Source organism: Peromyscus californicus, unplaced genomic scaffold, assembly GCF_007827085.1.
Source record: "Peromyscus californicus insignis strain IS unplaced genomic scaffold, ASM782708v3 Scaffold_10__1_contigs__length_136768540, whole genome shotgun sequence".
Lineage (NCBI taxonomy): Eukaryota > Metazoa > Chordata > Mammalia > Rodentia > Cricetidae > Peromyscus > Peromyscus californicus.
The window spans coordinates 14567282-14585729 of record NW_026294391.1 but is presented as its reverse complement, the minus strand read 5'-3'; positions in this window follow the sequence as shown (position 1 = coordinate 14585729).

The following is an 18448-nucleotide window of genomic DNA, read 5'->3' as shown; positions in this document are numbered from 1 at the left end:
CAGTGCTCAGTTTTCTCTTTGTTTTTTAAATTGTGTTTGTTGTTTCCATCAACAGAATATTTGAGATAAACCTGGACTTGGAGTGCCCTCTACTATCTTAATTGGAAAAACACATCAGACTTTGGCGCTCTCTGGTGTTGAAATCATGGAAGAAATTACAGACAAGCAGTTTTCTTAGAATTTCTTCAAGGAGAGGAATAAAAAAAAGCTGCAGTGGAAAGACAGGCATGAGGAACTTGTCCTCCTATATCACGTGGCTCCTGACAGCAACAAGCAAGAAGAGCTGTCAGGAGAGGTGTAACAATGCTAGTGTGTGTGTGTGTGTGTGTGTGTGTGTGTGTGTGTGTGTGTGTGTGTGTGTGTGTACCAGAAACTGACAAGGCAGTTTTCAGTGTGGAAAGCTCTAATAAGCAATATTTCAATGAATGTTTTAAGGGAATTCAGTGAGCTCAAAGAACACATGGATGAATATTTCAGTATACAGAAACTTAAAGAAGGCATGAAAGCAAATAAAAATGGCAAATCTAGAACTTAAAATACATGAAGCATAACCTAAAATGTAATAGGGGATACCAATAGCAGAAACAGTTAAACAGAAGAAAGAATTAGTAACCCCCTTATTAGGGGGGTTTTATGATAATACATAGTCAAAAAACCAGGTAGGCTCGCTGGGAAACTTCTCTACTCTCTGTTCCCCCAGACCCAGTCCTCAGGGTCATCCCTAGCTGCAACAGAATACCAGCTTCAACCACCCCCTTCCCAATCCACACCTCCTGTGGATCCCAAAGCCCATCCCCCATGTCCTTCCTCCCCTCCTCCATTGCTGGGTCCCAGCCCCCAACTCAGATGGACATCACATGCTCAACTACATTCTGTGCTAGAAGCCTTAACACTCTCTCTGTTCCCCAGACATAATCCTGACGATTGTCCCTAGCTGTGCAACACAATACCAGCTGCAGCCTCCCCTCCCTGTTGTCCTTGCCTCCTGTGGATCCCACAGATCACTCCACATTCCTGGCTTCCCTTGCCCCATCCTCCAATACCAGCAAGTATTCCCTGTGAACACACCAACCTAGAAGGTCAGTAAAACAGGCAACACAGAGCCAACACACCCTCTGAAAATCCAGACAGGAAAAAGAAACGAAGCAACAAAGCATCCCCGCCCCCCAACAAAGACAAACACAGAAATCAGCACTTAGACCAATAATCATCCCAATCCCAGATGCCTAGGCATTAGCATAAGGATACAATCAATAATAGCCAGAGCAATTTGTCTCCATCAGAGCTCATCTATCCTACCACAGCAGGCTCTGAATATTCCAACATAGCTGAAACACAAGAAAAGGACCTTAAAACCAACTAAATGAAGATAAAGGTCCTTAAAGAGTAAATGAATACATCCCTTAAAGAAATCCAAGAAAAACATGCAAACAGGTGAAGGAAATGAATAAAAGTGTTCAACATCAGAAAATGGAAACAGAAGCAATAAAGAAAACACAAACTGAAGGAACTCTGGAAATGAAAACTATAGAACCTCAAGGAAGAAAACAGATTCAGGCATCACCAACAGAATAAAACAGATGGAAGAGAGAATCTCAGGCATTGAAGATACAATAGAAGAAATAGATACATCTGTCAAAGAATATGTTAAATCTAAAAAGTTTCTGACACAAAACATCCCGGAAATCTGGGACACTATGAAAAGACCAAACCTAAGGAAAATAGGAATATAGGAAGGAGAAGAAACCCAGTTCAAAGCCCCAGGAATATTTTCAACAAAATCATAGAAGAAAATTTTCCTAACATGAAGAAGAGATGCCTATAAAGGTACAAGAAGCTTACAGAACACCAAATAGATTGGACCAGGAAAGAAAGTCCCTTTACTTTACAATAATCAAACCACTAAACATACAGAACAAAGAAAGAATATTAAAAGCCACAAAGGAAACAGACCAAGTAACATATAAAGGCAGACCTACTAGAATTACACCTGACTTCTCATTGGAGACTCTAAAAGCCAAAAGGTCCTGGACAGATGTGCTTCAGGCTCTAATAGACCACAGATGCCAGCCCAGACTACTGTATCCTACAAAACTTTCAATCACCATAGATGGAAAAAACAAGATATTCCACGGCAAAGTTAAATTTAAACAATATCTACAGAAGGTGTTAGAAGGAAAACTTCATCCCTAGGAAGTAAACTGCACCCATGAAAACACAGGAAATAAATAAGCTCACACCAGCAAAACCAAAAGAAAGGCCAAACACACCACCACCACCACCACCAACAACAACAACAACAGCAAAATAAAAATAATTAACAATCATTGGTCATTGATATCTCTAAATATCAATGTTCTCAGTTCCCCAATTAAAAAAATCCACAGACCAGCAGAATGGATACAAAAACAGAAGGATCCATCCTTCTGCTACATGCCAGAAACACACTTCAACAGTAAAGATACACATTACCTCAGGGTAAAGGGCTGGAAAAAGATATTCCAAGCAAGTGGACCTAAGAAGTAAGCTGCGGTAGCCATTTCTTTATCCAGCATAACAGACTTCAAACCCAAAGTAATCAAAAGAGATGGAGAAGGACACTACACACTCCTCAAAGAAAAAAATCCACCAAGATAGCACTTCAGTTCTTAACACCCATGCTCCAAACACAAGGGCACCCACTTTTGTAAAAAGAAACATTAATACAGCTTAAATCACATATTGACCCTCACACGCTGATAGTGGGAGACTTCAATACCCAACTCTCACCAGTAGACATGTCATCCAGAAAAAACTAAACAGAGAAATACTAGAACTAACAGATGTTATAAATCAAATTGAACTAACATATATTTACAGATCAGTCCACTCAAACACAAGAGAATATACCTTTTTCTCAGCACCTAATGGAGCTTTCTCCAAAAATGGCCACATACGCTCACAAAACAAGTCTCAACAGATACGAGAAAATTGAAATAACACCCTGCATCCTATCAGACCACCACAGATTAAAGCTGGATATCAACAATAACAGAAACAACAGAAAGCTTACAAACTCATGCAAACTGAACAATAACACTAATGAATGAATAAGTGGTCAAGACAGAAATAAATAAATAAAGACTTCTGAGAATTGAATGAACATGAATGCACAACATGCCCAAACTTATGGGACACAATGAAAGTGGTGCTAAGAGGAAAGTTCATAACACTAAGTGCCTATACAAAAAAATTGGTGGAGAGATCTCATGCTAGTAACTTAATAGCACATCTGAAAGCCATAAAAGAAAAAGAAGCAAGCACACCCAGGAGGCAAGAAACTATCAAACTCAGTGTTGAAATCAATAAAATACAAGCTAAGAGAGTAATACAAAGAATCAATGAAACAAACAGTTGATTCTTTGAGAAAATCACCAAGTAAACAAATCCTTAACAAAATTAACTAAAAAGCAGAGAGAGAAGATCCAAATTAATAAAATCAGAAATGAAAAGGGGGGCATAACAACAGACACTGAGGAAATCCAGAGAATCATAAGGACATATTTTAAAAACCTGTGCTCCACCAAATTGGAAAATCTATGAGATAGATAATTTTCTTGATAGGTATCCCATATCAAAGTTAAATCAAGGGCTGGAGAGATGGCTCAGAGGTTAAGAACACTGGCTGCTCCTCTAGAGGCCCTGAGTTCAATTCCCAGCACCCACGTGGTGGCTCACTACCATCTGTAATGAGATCTGGCTCCCTCTTCTGGCCTGCAGGGATACATGAAAAACAGAACATTGTATACATAATAAGTAAATAAATCTTTAAAAAAAAGTTAAATCAATATTAGATAAACAATTTAAACCAATCTATAACCCCTATTGAAATAGAAGCAGTCATTAGATAGCCAAACTACATAAAGACTCAGCAAAAAATGAGAATTATAGACCAATTTCCCTCATGAACATAGATGCAAAAATTCTCTAGAAAATACTTGCAAACTGAATCTAAGAATACATTGAAAAGATCATCCACCATGATGAAACATTCTTCATCCCAGGGATGCAGGGATGGTCCAACATAGGAAAATCAGTAAATGTAATCCACCTTTTGAATAAACTAAGATAAAAACAACAACAAAAATATGATCATCGAAATATATGCCAAAAAAGTCTTTAGCAAAAATCTAACCCCGCTTCCTGATAAAAGTCTTGACGATATTAGGAATACAAGGGACATACTTAAACATAATAAAGACAATTTACTGCAAGCCGATAGCCAATATCAAACTAATTGGAGAGAATTTCAAAGAGATACCATGAAAACCAGGAACAAGACAAGAGTGTCCATTGTCTCCATATCTATGTAATATAGTACTTAATGTTTTAGAGCAATAAGACAACTAAAGGAGTCAAGAGGGTGCAAATTGGAAAGAAAGAAGTCAAAATTTCTTTATTTGCAGATGATGTGATACTATACATAAATGACCTTAAAAATTCCACTAGGGAACTCCTACAGCTGATAAACATTTTCAGAAAAGTGGTTGGATACAAGATTAACTCAAAAAAATCAATAGCCCTCCTACATACAAGTAAAAAACAGACTGAGAAAGAAATCAAGAGCACCCTTCACAATATCCTCAAATTATATAAAATGTCTTAGAGTACCTCTACTCAAGCAAATGAAAGAATTGTATGATAAAAACTTCAAGTCTTTGAAGAAAGAAATTGAAGAAGAGATCAGAAAATGGAAGATCTCCCATGCTCATGGGTCAATAGGATTAATATAGTAAAAACGGCCATCTTTCCAAAAGCAATCTGCAGATTCAATACAATCCCCATCAAAATTTCAACACAATTCTTTATGACCATGTTATGTCAGTTCTCAACTTCATATGGAAAAAAAGCCCAGGATAGCTAAAACAATCCTGTACAATAAAAGAACTGCTGGAGGTATCATCATCCCTGATTTCAAGTTGTACTACAGAGCTCTAGGAACAACAATGACAAAAAACACATGGTATTGGCATAAAAACCAGACACGTTGGTCAATGGAATTGAATCAAAGGCCCAGACATAAATCCACATACTTATGGACATCTGATTCTTCATAAAGAAGCCAGAAAAACACAATGGAAAAAAGAAAGAATCTTCAAAAATGGTGCTGATCTAACTGGATGTCTGTATGTAGAAGAATACAATTAGTTCCATACTTATCGCTTTGCACAGATCTCAAGTCCAAGTGGATCAGAGATCTCAACAAAAAACTAGATACACTGAGCCTGATAGAAGAGAAAGTGGGGAATAGCCTTGAACTCATTGACACAGGAGACAGCTTCTATAAGGCAAAGAACACTGTCAATAGGAGAAAACGGCAGCCTACAGAATGGGAAAAGATTTTACCAACTCCATACCTGATGGAGGAGAATTATCTGTAGTATATCTTCACCAACCTCACATCTGACAGAGGGATGATTTCCAAAATATATAAAGAATTCAAGAATCTCAAAATCAAAAAAAGAAATAATCCAATTAAAAGTGGGGTACAGATCTAAACAGGGAATTCTCAACAGAGGAATCTCAAATGGATGAGAAACACTTAAAGAAATGTACAATATCCTTAGTCATCAGGGAAATGAAAATCAAATGACTCTGAGATACCGTCTTATACCTGTCAGAATGGCTAAGACCAATAACACAAGTGACAAGTCATGCTGACAAAGATGTGGAGAAAGAGGAACAAGCCTCCATTGCTGGTGAGAGTGCAAACTTACTGGTACAGCCACTATGGAAATCAATATTTCAGAAAATTAATAATTTATGTCAAGACCCAGCTATACCACTCTTAGGCATATACCCAAAGGATGCTCCATCCTACCACATGGACACTTGTTCAACCATGTTCATTGTGGCTTTATTCATAATAGTCAGAAACTGGCAACACCCTAGGTGTTCCTCAACAGATGAATGGATAAAGAAAATGTGGTACATTTACACAATGGAGTATTACTCAGCTGTTAAAAAAAGCACGACATCATGAAATTTGTAGGCAAATGAATGGAACTATAAAAATTCATCCAGAGTGAGGTAACCCAGACCCAGAAAGACAAACATGGTATGTACTCACTTGTAACTGAATATTAAATATTAAGCACGTGATAAACTACAATCCACAGACCCAGAGAGATTAGGTAAAGAGGAGGGCTCTAGAGGTGACATGGACCTCCTGGGGAAGGGGAAATATAATGGATTTTCAAGTGGCCTGGGGGCAAGTAGGGAAGAAAGTGGGAGGTATCAGGTGAGGGATGGAAGAAGAGAGTAGAGAGAGAGAGGGACTGCTGGAATTGGGAGGCATTTGGGGGCTAGTGTGGAAAACTAATACAGTGGAAAATTTCTGGAATCACTGAGGGTGACTCTTGTTAGGACCTCCAGTAATGGGGGATATGGAGCCCGAATTGTCCATCTTTTCTAGCCAGGCAAGGCTTCCAGTGGTGGCCATGGTTGCATTCGTTTGAGTTGTTGGCTGAGGGCATCCAGTGGAGATCCCCAAACAACCCAGGCTGATACTAGAAAAAGGGGTCACTCTCAGAAAGCTGACACTGGGGCCCTATTGAGAAGGACAACATCCACAGGGCTTGGTGAACATGGTGAGGATGAGCTGGTGCCTGTAGGGAGCCTTAACACCTATGTTCCTTGTCTCTTGGCACAGGAAGGTACTCTGCAGGCTACAGAAAGAGAAACCGAGATATCAACCCAGCCAATGATATTCTGCTGTACTCATAGATCAGTGCCTTGTCCAGTCATCATCAGAGAGGTTTCCTCAGGCAGCAGATAGGAGCGGGTGCAGAGACCCACAGCCAGAAATTATGAGTAGAAAGAGTCTAAATTGGACACCTCCATTGGGTCCCTCTCCTCAAAGCTCAGGGAACCCCATGGAAGATGGGGAGGAAAGCCTATAGGAGTCAGAGGGTATGGAGAACACCAGGAGAACATGGTCCACTGAATCAACTAAACAGGGCTCATAGGGTCTCAAAGAGACTGAATCAGCAGGCTTGGGGCCTGCTCGACTCTGCACCACGTCCTCTGTGTATATGTTGTGGTTGTTAGCTTGATGTTTCGGTGGGACTCTTAGCAGTGGGAGTGGGTGTGTCCTTGACTCTTTTGCCACTCTTGGGACTCTTTTCCTCCGGTTGGGTTGCCTTGTCCAGCCTCACTATGAGGGCTTTCCCTTGTCGTAATGTATCTTGTTTTTTTTGTGTGTGTTTGGTTGTTATGTCTTCGAGGCCTGTTCCTTTCTGAAGGGAAATGAAAGAGGAGTGGATATGGGGAAGAGAGGAGGTTGGGGGGTGGGAGAATTGAGAGGAGTGGAGGGAGGGGAAACGTGGTTGGGATGCACTGTATGAGAGAAGAATCAATTTTCAATAAAAATAAACAAAAGAAAACACATAGGCAAAAGTGGATACTGAATGAATAGAAAGTAAGATAGTTTAAGAGAACTTTGTAGATAATGTGGAAAAAACAAATGGATGATGTCTTGATGTCCCAGAACCACTTGAAAAGAGCAATGGTTTAGAAACTAGCTACTGAGAGAAATAATTGCAGCAATCTTCCCAAAGCAAGAGTAAGATACAAATCAGAAATGGGAAGTTCAAAGGTAACCAGTCACATTTAGCACCACCAAGTCTCCTCTAGCACATCTTAAAATGAGTGAAAGAAAGACTTTCAAGGCTGCAAGGAAATAAAGCAAATAACACATGGGGGTGTTTTGGTGCTTCTGAGAGATGATTCCTCAGGAGAACCCAAATAAGTAAGTAAGCAATAGGAAGGAACCCCACTCCCTGCAACCACCCACATGACTTTTCTGTGCCCCATGCACCACCCCACTCTGTACTCAGAATCCCCACATCTTCCTTCAGAATCTAATCTGCTTCCCCCATCTTGTGCTCCAGCCTTGTCTGATCCCTCTGCCTGCAGTGGAGGGCTCCTGCCAGACCAGCCGTATCTGCTACTCCCCACAGGGCCCTTCTACAGAGCACCTACCACCCCACTCCATATACACACTCCCCATATCATCCTCTAGGGTCTAGCCAGATAACTGTTTTCCAAAACCCTGCAGACAACCTGTTCCTTGGCCTATGCTGGACAGCTCCAACTTGTAGCAGACAACTTCTAGGCTTCCTCCAGGTTCCCCAGCCACTGCTCCTGCATGTTCTGACCCAAACCACTTGCAAAAGGCAACCTCTAGGCTTTCACCAGGACTCACCCTACCTGCCAACAGCCACAGGCACGTTCTTGCACTGCTTCTACTATATACCCAGACTTGGGACCCAGACTCCTCCGTCCTCCTCCAGTGTATAGACCAACCCCTTCAGTGTGGCCCCCATGAACCCACTCATACACAGACTCCTCATGATCTCCTCCAGGGCCCAGCAGAGAACCCTATGCTTTGCTCTAGCCAAGTCTGATGACCCATGCTTATGCTGCAAACAAGTTCTAGGCTTCAAGTAGGACCCTTCTTCTTCTTCTTCTTCTTCTTCTTCTTCTTCTTCTTCTTCTTCTTCTTCTTCTTCTTCTTCTTCCTTCCTTCCTTCCTTCCTTCCTTCCTTCCTTTCTTTCTTTCTTTCTTTCTTTTGAGCTTTTAAAATTTATTTGTGCATGCTCATCATAAATTAAGCTAACGTTAAAACAAGCAACTCTTTTACAAGGGTTTAGCAGGATTTTCGATGTCTGTGCAGATAAATGTAATTTACTGTATCCTCCCCCAAACGAAAACAGAAATAAAACAAACAAACAAAAAAACCAAAAAGCCAAAGAAACAAAACCAGTGGCTTAGGGCATGCCATAAAACCAGATTTTTGTGTTTTTCTTCAAAGCATGTGTATAAAGGCATTGTAGTAGTGGTCTCAAATCATCTGTTTCATACACAAAACCTGCCTGATGCTTCCTCCCCACCCTGCCTTCTACCCCATGATTTAGTGTGGTCTCCTAGGAGAGCTTACCATCCTATCTTGGACCTGCCACACTCATGGCTCTTGGCACGAAGGCAACAGGCCAAGTTTTTCACTGACCAGGCACAAAAGGAACTCACCAATGTGTATGACTTAAGGTGTTTCCAAAAGTCTTATTTTTACTTCTAAAAACATCTATTCAACATTTTAAAAGCTACATTTTACAAACACTGGGGCAAATATTTTTTACTAAATACATTTTTTAGGGGGGGATACAGATTACTTTTTAATTTCCCAAAAGACAGTTTTAAAGTTATTTTATTGATGTTTTGCTTCTGACTGAAGTCTGGTCTGTAGTATATAAAAGTGAATAAATACAAAATCTCTTTTATTTTGCTTATTTAAAAATCACTCTGGGATTTTTCTGGTACACTTAATTCATTCAAAGCTGACTATAGTCTCTAAATTATTTTGGCATTATACAATTATTTGGTGTAAAATGCAGACACAAAGCAGTACGTATGAATGAACTTAAAAAAAAAAAACCTCATAAAATAATGGCCACCATTGTATAGGCCACCAGTCATGTTTAAAAGGCCACTGTAGACAGGGAGGCTGAGAGTCAGGCCTTTGCCTCAGCCCCAAGCCAAAGGAGCATGGTTTGCCAGACACAAAGCATCTCATACTTTAAGGTGAGATCAATGTGAAATGGTGTTCAAATAAGCTTCAAGAAAAGAGGAAATTCTCATCAAGGGGGATTTTTGCAGCTTGGCTGGATGCCACAGAAGTCACGAGGCTGGTAGGACCCTTCTTAACTAGATTACAGGAGGGTCCCACATCCTTTATCTTTTCCCTGTCTGACCAATCTTGCCTGCCTGCCAGCCAGCTGTAGGCTGCAAATAGGACATACACACCACATCTGCAACCACCCACAAGTCCCTTCTGTGCTACTTCCACAACCCCTCTGGTACATATTCTTCCTATATCCTCCTTCAGCTTATAGCCTGATCCGTCTGTCATGGTTTCTACTACCCCACTTGGTACCCAGACTCCTCAGATCCTCCACAAGCGTGTTGCATAGCTCCCATATTCCATGCCGCAGCCTAGTCTGAACACTCAGCCTGTACAAAAGAAAATGTCTAGGCTTACCCAAGGACCCCCTACCTTCAACCACCCACAAGTCCCTTCTGCATTGCCTCCACCGCCCCACTATGTTCATAGACACCCCACTTCCTCTTCCAGGATCAAGCAGGTGACTTCCCTTGAACTTCCCATCAACCCCTTTTCTGCAATCTTCCAGATTCAGCCCAAGTCCCACAATTGGGACACTGGCCTAGTCTGGAGCCCTGCACCTGCCCAGCAGCCATCATCAAGTCTCTCCAGGGTCCCACATCTTTGCCTAGTCTGCCCAGCCCTGCTAGGGTCAGAGAAAAGTTCTAGACCTCAGCCAGGACCTGTATTGCCTGCAACCACCCACAGGACCCTTCTGGACCACCTGCACCACCCCCACTGAATTCCAAGACCCTGACATAATGCTCCAGGTTCTAGCAGGGGTCTCACATCACATGCATCTGCATAGTCTGACCACCCGTGAACGTACCACAAGCAAACTCTAGATTTCCACCAGGACCTGCCCTACCCGCAACTCTCCACAAGTCCCTTCTGCACGGCTACCATAACCTCAGTAGGTACTCAGACTTTCCATATCCTCCTATGGTCGAGTCCAGTGAGTTCCCTAGATCTCCCCATCCATCCCTTTTCTTCAGCCCACCAGATCTAACGTGGGACCCACAACCAGTGCCCTGGCCTAGTTTGGCCACCCCAGCCTGCACAGCAGCCAATATCTAGGTTTTACAGGGTCGCAAATCTTTGCAATCTCCTATTCTGAAGAGCCTAGCCTGTGCTGCAGACAAACTCTAGGTTCCAGCCAGTACCCACCCTACCTGAATCCACCACCACACTAGGTAACCAGACTTCTTCACCTGCCATCCTCTAGGGAGTCTCAAGTCTACTGAGTTCCTTTGACCTCCCCATCCACTCCTTTTCTGCAACCTGCCAGGTCTAGCCCTTGCCCCATATCCTTTGCCTGGCCCACTATGACCGGCCCAAAGCTCTAGGCTTTGACCAGGATACTCCCTACCATACAGTGGCACCTTCTGTGTGTGCTGCCACCACCATGCCACTGAGTACCCCGACTCCCCATGTTCCTCCAGGGTTTAGTATGGACCCATATTCTGTGCCCTGGCCTAGTCTGACCAGTCTTGCCATAGAGCAGCAAATGAGCTCTATGCTTCAGGTAGGACCCATCCTAACTGCAGCCACCTTCAGATCCTTCCCACGAAGCCCTCAGCTACTCATTATATACACTTTATAAGTCTTTATCCAGGATCTTTCCTGGTGAGTACCCCTGACTTACTAATCCAAGCCTTTTCAGCAACCAACCAGATCTAGCCTGGGTCTCACAATCAGGGCCTCAGCGTAGTCTGGCCAGACTCACCTGCACAGAAGCCAACACTTACACTTCTGCAGGGTCCCACACCTTTTGCACTAGCCTAGTGGGACTACTAAGGCTGTGCTGCGGAAAAGCTCTGGGCGTTAGCCAGGACTGCCCTACCTCCTGCCACCCATAGGTCCCTTCTTCACATCCTCTCCCACTGCACTTGGTACCCAGACTTACCATGTCCTCCTGCAAAGTCTATCCTTGTCAGTACCTCCCTGACCTCATGGCCTACTGATGCCAGCCATGCTTGCACAGCAGCCAACTTCACGTCTCCTCAAGTACCCACACTTTGCCTCTGCCTATTTTACCAACATCAAGTTTAGCCCTGAAAAGCTGTAAGCTTTTACCAGGATACATTCTAACCTGCAGTGACCCCACAGAAACATCCTAGGTCCTATTTTACCAACATCAAGTTTAGCCCTGAAAAGCTGTAAGCTTTTACCAGGATACATTCTAACCTGCAGTGACCCCACAGAAACATCCTAGGTAGCCTTTACCATGCCACTAGATAATGAGAACGGCCACATCATCTTCCAGGGTCTAACCTGATCCCTCTCTTTGGCACTCACCAGTCCACAAGAATCCAAACTCACCATATCCTCCTCAAAGTTCTAGGCTGGTGAGTTCCCTTGACCTCTCCATCCACCTCTTTTCTTGCAAACCTCCAGTTCCAGCCCAGATCCCAAAACCAGAGCACTGGCCGAGTCTAGGGACTCCAGGCCTGCCAGCAGCCAACATCAAGACTTCTGCAGGGTCCCACATCCTTTGTGCTAGCCTTGTCTGACCACATTAGTCTTCAAACAGGATTGTCCCTGCCTTCAGCCATCCATAGGTCCCTTCTAGAACACCTGCACCATCCTATTCTGTCCTCAGACTTCCCATGTAACCTTCCAGTATCTAGCACAGGTCTGACATCCCCTGCCCCTGCATAGTCTGACCACCCCTGAGTACTTCACAACCAAACTCTAGGCTTCCAGCAGGTCCTGCCCTATCTGAAACCATGTGCAGATCCTTTCTGTGATGCCCCCATCACCCCAGTAGGAACCCAGACTTATGTCCTCCTCCATGGTCGAGCCCAGTGAATTCCATCAACATCCCCATCCATTCTTTTTCTTCAAGTCCCCAGATCTAATCAGGCCCCACAAGCAGCACCCTGGCCTAGTTTGGTCACCCTAGCCTGCACAGTAGCCAACATCTGGGCTTCTTCAAGGTATCACATCCTTTTCACTGGCTTAGTCTGAACACCAAGGCCTGTTCTTCCAACAAGCTCTAGGCTTCAGCCAGGACAACCCTACCAACAACCTCCTATAGGGCCCTTCTGAGCAACTTCCACCACCCACTTTGTACCCGGACTTCTCATGTCATCCTCCAGGGTCTGGTCTGGTCAGTACCCCTGACCTTCCCTTCATGTCTTTTCTGAAACTCACCAGATCCAAGCCCGTCTTCCACAATCAGTGCCATGCCCTAGTTTGGCCAGCCATATCTATTCAGCAGATAATTTATAGGCTTCTCCAGGGTCCCACATCTTTTGTACTAGCCTAGTCTAACCACTCCAGCCTGGGTCAGAGACAAGCTCTCATCTTTAGCCAGAACCTGCACTACCAACAATCACCTGCAGGTCCCTTCTGTGAAGCCTCTGTCACCACACTAGGCACCCAGACTTCACATGTAATCCTCTAGAGTAAAGCCTGACCTTGATCTCCTCATCCACACCTTTTCTGGAATGCACCAGATCTAGCTCCTATCCCATATCCTTTGCCCCTGCCCAGTATGACCATCCCAGATTGCTCTGCAGCCAAGCTCCAGGCTTTGATCAGCACATGCTCTACCTGCAACCATACATTGGCACCTTCTGGGCAACCTCTGCCTCACCACTTGGTACCCAATTGTTCTACAGCCTCCATCAAGGTCTAGCCTGATCCCTTCTGTGTGACAACCCCCCCCCCTACCCAATCAACCCACTCAGTACACAGTCTCCTCATGTTCTCCTCCAGGGCCCATCAGGAGACCTGGTGAGTACTCCTGGCTTACCATCCAAGCCTTTCCCCCAACGAGACAGATCTGGCCTTGTGCTCACAACCAGTGCATCTTACAACCTGGGTCTCACAGCTTAGTCTGGTCAAGCTCAAGTGCACAGGAGCCAACATCTATACTTCTTTAGGGTCCCATATCCTTTGTGCTAGCCTTGTCTGAACCTCATGGCTTTGCTGAAGACAAACTTTAGGCTTTAGCCAGGACCTGCCCAACCACACACAGGTACCTGCTAGGCAGCCTCCACAATGCCACTTGCTACCCAGACTTTCCATGTCATCCTCTAGTGTCTAGCCATGTACGTACCCTGGCCTCCTCATCCAAGTCATTTTCACAACCAACCAGCTATAGTACAGGTCTGACAATCAGGGCCATGGCCTAGTCTGGCCAACCTTGTCTTCCCAACAGCCAACTTCTAGACCTTAGCTGTGTCCACATACTTTACCTTGGCTTAGTCTGACCACAATGCCTTGTGGCAGCCAAGCTCTAGGCTTCAGACAGGATGTCAACTACCTGCAACCACAAAGAAGCCCCTTCTGTGCTACTTCCACAAGCCACCCTGTACAGACAACTTCAACATCCTCCTCCTCCAGAGTCTAGCCTAGTCCCTAGTCCTGTCTGTGTGGCCTCTACCAATGGACTCAGTACCCAACTCATCATGTCCTCTCCAGGAACTAGCATCAGTCCCATATCTAGTGCCCCAACCAGTCTGACCAACCCACCTGCACTGAAACTACATTTTAGGATTATGGGAGGATCATAACCTGCTTACAACCAACCATAAGTCACTTCTGCACAGATCTCCCATCAGACTAGGTACCCAGACATCACAAATCCTAACGGTCCCGTGACATCCCTATCTGTCCCTTTTATGTAACCCTCCGGATCTAGCACTGGGCATACAGCCAGTGTACTGACCTAGTTTGGCCACCCCTGTTTCCCAGCAGCCTACATCAAAGCTTCAGTAGGTCCCCATCCTTTGTACCATCCTCGTCTAGCCATCTCCACTGTGCCATAGCCAAGCTAGTCTGCCGACAGGACCCAACCTACTTGCAACCATCTGCACATCCTGTCTGTGTTGCCTCCACCCCAGAAGGAACCCAGAATTCCTATGTCCTCCATGGCCAAGCCCAATGAGTTCCTTTGACTTTCCCATTCATATCTTTCCTTCAACCTGGAAGATCTAGTACAGATCCTAAAACGACTGCCCTAAAACTGGCCTAGTTTGCCCCTCACACCCTACTCACACAGCAGCCATCACTGGGCATTATCAGGGTAGCAAATCTTTTGCATCAGCCTAGTATGACCACCTGAGGCTTGTAGCTGGAGTTTTCTCTCTGCGTCCCGCCAAGCCCCAGCAGTGCGACAGCCCACTTATAAAATAAACACACAGACGCTTATATTATTTACAAACTGTATGGCCGTGGCAGGCTTCTTGCTAACTGTCCTTATATCTTAAATTAACCCATTTCTATAAATCTATACCTTGCCATGTGGCTCATGGCTTACTGGCACCTTCACATGCTGCTTGTCCTGGTGGCAGCTGGCAGTGTCTCCCTGACTCAGCCTTCCTCTTCCCAGAATTCTCCTCTCTCCTTGTCCCGCCTATACTTCCTGCCTGGCCACTGGCCAATCAGTGTTTTATTTATACAGAACGATATCCACAGCAGAGGATTCACTGCTGCCAAGCTCCAGGCTTTGGCCAGGATCCACCCTACCTGCATCCACCCACAGGTACCTTCTGGGCTGTCTGCACCATGCTACTTAGTACCTAGATTTCACACATCAGCTTCCAGGATCTAGCATAATCCCTTCTGTGTGATCATCAACTGCTCAGTACACAGACTCCTCACATTGCCTCCAAGACCTATCAAGACACCCATATCCTGTGCCTGGCCTAGTCTGACTACTTCTGCCTGCTTTTGAAAACAAGCTCTGTGTTTCACATAGGACCAGTCCTAGCTGCAAACACTCACAGTTCCCTTCTTCCCAGCCCTCACAACCCCTTTAGGTACCCAGATTTCCCATGTCCTCCTCAAGAGTCTAGTCTCATGAGTACCCTTGGCAGTCCCTTCAAAGGCCTTTTTGAGACTCACCATATTTAGCATGGGTCCCACAATTAGTGCCATGGCATAGTCTGGCCAGCCCTTCCTGCACAGCAGCCCATCTGTAGACTTCCTAAAGGTTCCATATCTTCTGCCCTCGCCTAGTCTGACTAATTCAGCTGTCACTACAGCCAAGCTCTAGACTACAACCAGGACTCACCTACCTGTGATAACCCACCAGTTCTTTCCATACTGCTTCCATCATGCTCCAGAATAACCAGATTTCCCTCCTCCTTCTGCAAGGTCGATCCTGATCCCTATTATGTGGCCCCTATCAACTGACTTGGTACCCAGATGCCCTGAATCTTTCTCCATTGTCTAACTTGTGCCCCAACCTAGTCTGACTGGTATACCCTACTTGTATTGCAGCAAAGCGGCAGGCTTCCAGCAGGACTCACCCTACCTGTAACCACTCATAGTTCCCTTCTGTGTTTCCTCCGCCATGCCCCTCAGCACCTAGACTAGCCACATGCTCTAACAGGTGTACTCTGATCCCTCTGTGTGGCCCCACCAGTACTTGGTATTCAGACTCCACAGGACCTCATTCAGAGTCTAGCCCATATTGAGATCAAGGGCCCAGGGCTAGCCTAAATACCCCTACCTGTGCTACAGCCAAGCTCTAGGCTACCTCCTGGACACCCTATCTGTGATCACCCACAGGCCCCTCCTGGGCTGTATCCACCACCCGAGTAGGAACACAGACTCCCCGTGTAATTGTCTAGGGTCTAGTATGGGACTTATATCCCATGCTCCAACTTTGATTACACCACAGCCAAGGTCAAGGCTTTCACCAAGACCTGCCTTACCTGCAGCAATCCACAGATCCCCTTCCTCAGATGGTCATTAACCACCATGTGGATTCTGAGAATAGTATTGGGTCTGCTGTAAGCACAAGTGCTCTTAACCATGTCTCCAGCCCCTGTACACATAATTGTTTAAGAAAGCTTATAAGACGTTATGTTTCTGTACAGCTATTTCAAACATCCTTAGTGTCTGTTATCCCTCACCTCACCTACTCCTCTGCTCTACCCTCCTTGTCAGACTCCCCAGTTAAATTCCCCTCTCTTTATGCCCTTTTCCTGCTTCATACAGTCTGTGTTGTGTTATGCCCCTCCCTTAAAAGCCTTATTCTACATGCCCTTCCAAAGGCTCCTTTCTAGTTTCCTGGCTTCCACAGGTACTCTAAGTCAAACACACAACCTACAGATTTGACACTACAATCCATATGAGACACAATATGTGGTATTTGTCTTTCTGGTTCTGGATTACTTCATTCAGTATATTTTTCCCAGTTGCAACCATTTATCTTAAATTTTAATAATTTCATTCTTGACAGCTGAATAAAATTCCATTGAATATTTGTGCTATTTTTTATCTTTTTGTTCATGGGGTTTTGAGTACTTATGTGGGATTTTTTCAATTTTAGGGATTATAATTTGATTACCACATTTCTCCCTTACCTTCATCCATTCAAACCCTCTCATATACCCCTCCCCATTCTCCTTCTAATTCATGGTCTTGTTTTCACTAATTGTTGTTGCATGCATATGTATCTGTATATACATATATATATTCCTAAATGTAGCCTGTTTAGTCATAAAATGCTACCTCTATGTATGTTTTCAGGGATGGCTGTTTGGCCCTAGACACCAGTTGGTGTGCTCTTCCCTGGGGAAGGGCACCTCTCCCAGTTCTCCTTAGTTGCCTGTAGTTCTTAGTGTAGAGTTGAGGCCTTATGGGCATTTCCCCATCCAGTTTGGTGTGTTTGTTGGTATTCCTGTTCACCTCACACTTGGGAGTCATATTGGGGAGACTTCATGGGTATAGCTTCTGTTGTTACTGAGAGAAACACTCTCATAGCAAAGTCCCTGATCCTCTGTTTATTACACTCTGCTCCCTCTTCTACCATTTTCCCTGAGCCTTAGATACATGAGTGTTTTGTAGATGTATCCCGTGGGACTAGATTCCATGGCTATGCATTTTGATTGGTTCGAGTTTTCTGTTTTTTGCAAAGAGAAGGTTCCTTGATGAATGGTGAAGACTACGTTTATCTGTGGGTTTAAGAATAAATGTTTATAATTGTTCTTGGAGATTATGCTGGTTTCATAAATTAGTGGTTGTATATTCACCTCCAGTAACCATAACTTCATTGGCATTGTGTAGTTAGATAGGCTTCTAGTACCAGGTACAGTATCTGCTCTTGTTCAGTGGGTCTTAAATCCAATCAGAAGGCTGTTGAATACTGCCAAGATATGTTGTGCCACTACTGCCCTCTTAGGGTTATAGTGCCATGCTGATTGTAGAGGTGGTTCATAGGCATCATAGCTGGGTATATCTGTTGGGTGCCTACATCTTTTGGGAGGATACAGGCAATCTGATAGGGAAAATGGGAAAGGGAGACGCATTTATGGAGGGTGAGGGCAGTAAATACAGATGAAAGAGGGAGATGGATAAAATAACAATAAGAATGTATGAAAATGCCACAAAGAATCATACTGTTTATCCAAAACAATAAAACCTATAATGCATGTAATTCAGTGTATAAATTTTATAAGTTTTAATGAACTTTTCTCATGTGGGATGATAGAGTCAATGACCAAGAGTCAATGACCACCTAACAAATACTTCAATGCCAGGCTTCAGAAGCCCTCTTTTAGTTGTTGGCCAGGGTTGTCCCAAAACTTATAGCCTATTGGTGTTGCCCTTGGCTACCCCCATAGGTGGAAGGTAAGTCCATATTGCTAAAGACACCATGCACTTTAGAAACAGGGCTCATGGACTCCTGAACAGGAACTGGTCTGAATGCCCCTCCCTGAGGATTAGCTTTCATGGTACCATATTTTCATTATTCATTCAGGTTGATGGGCTTCTAGGCTGCTGTT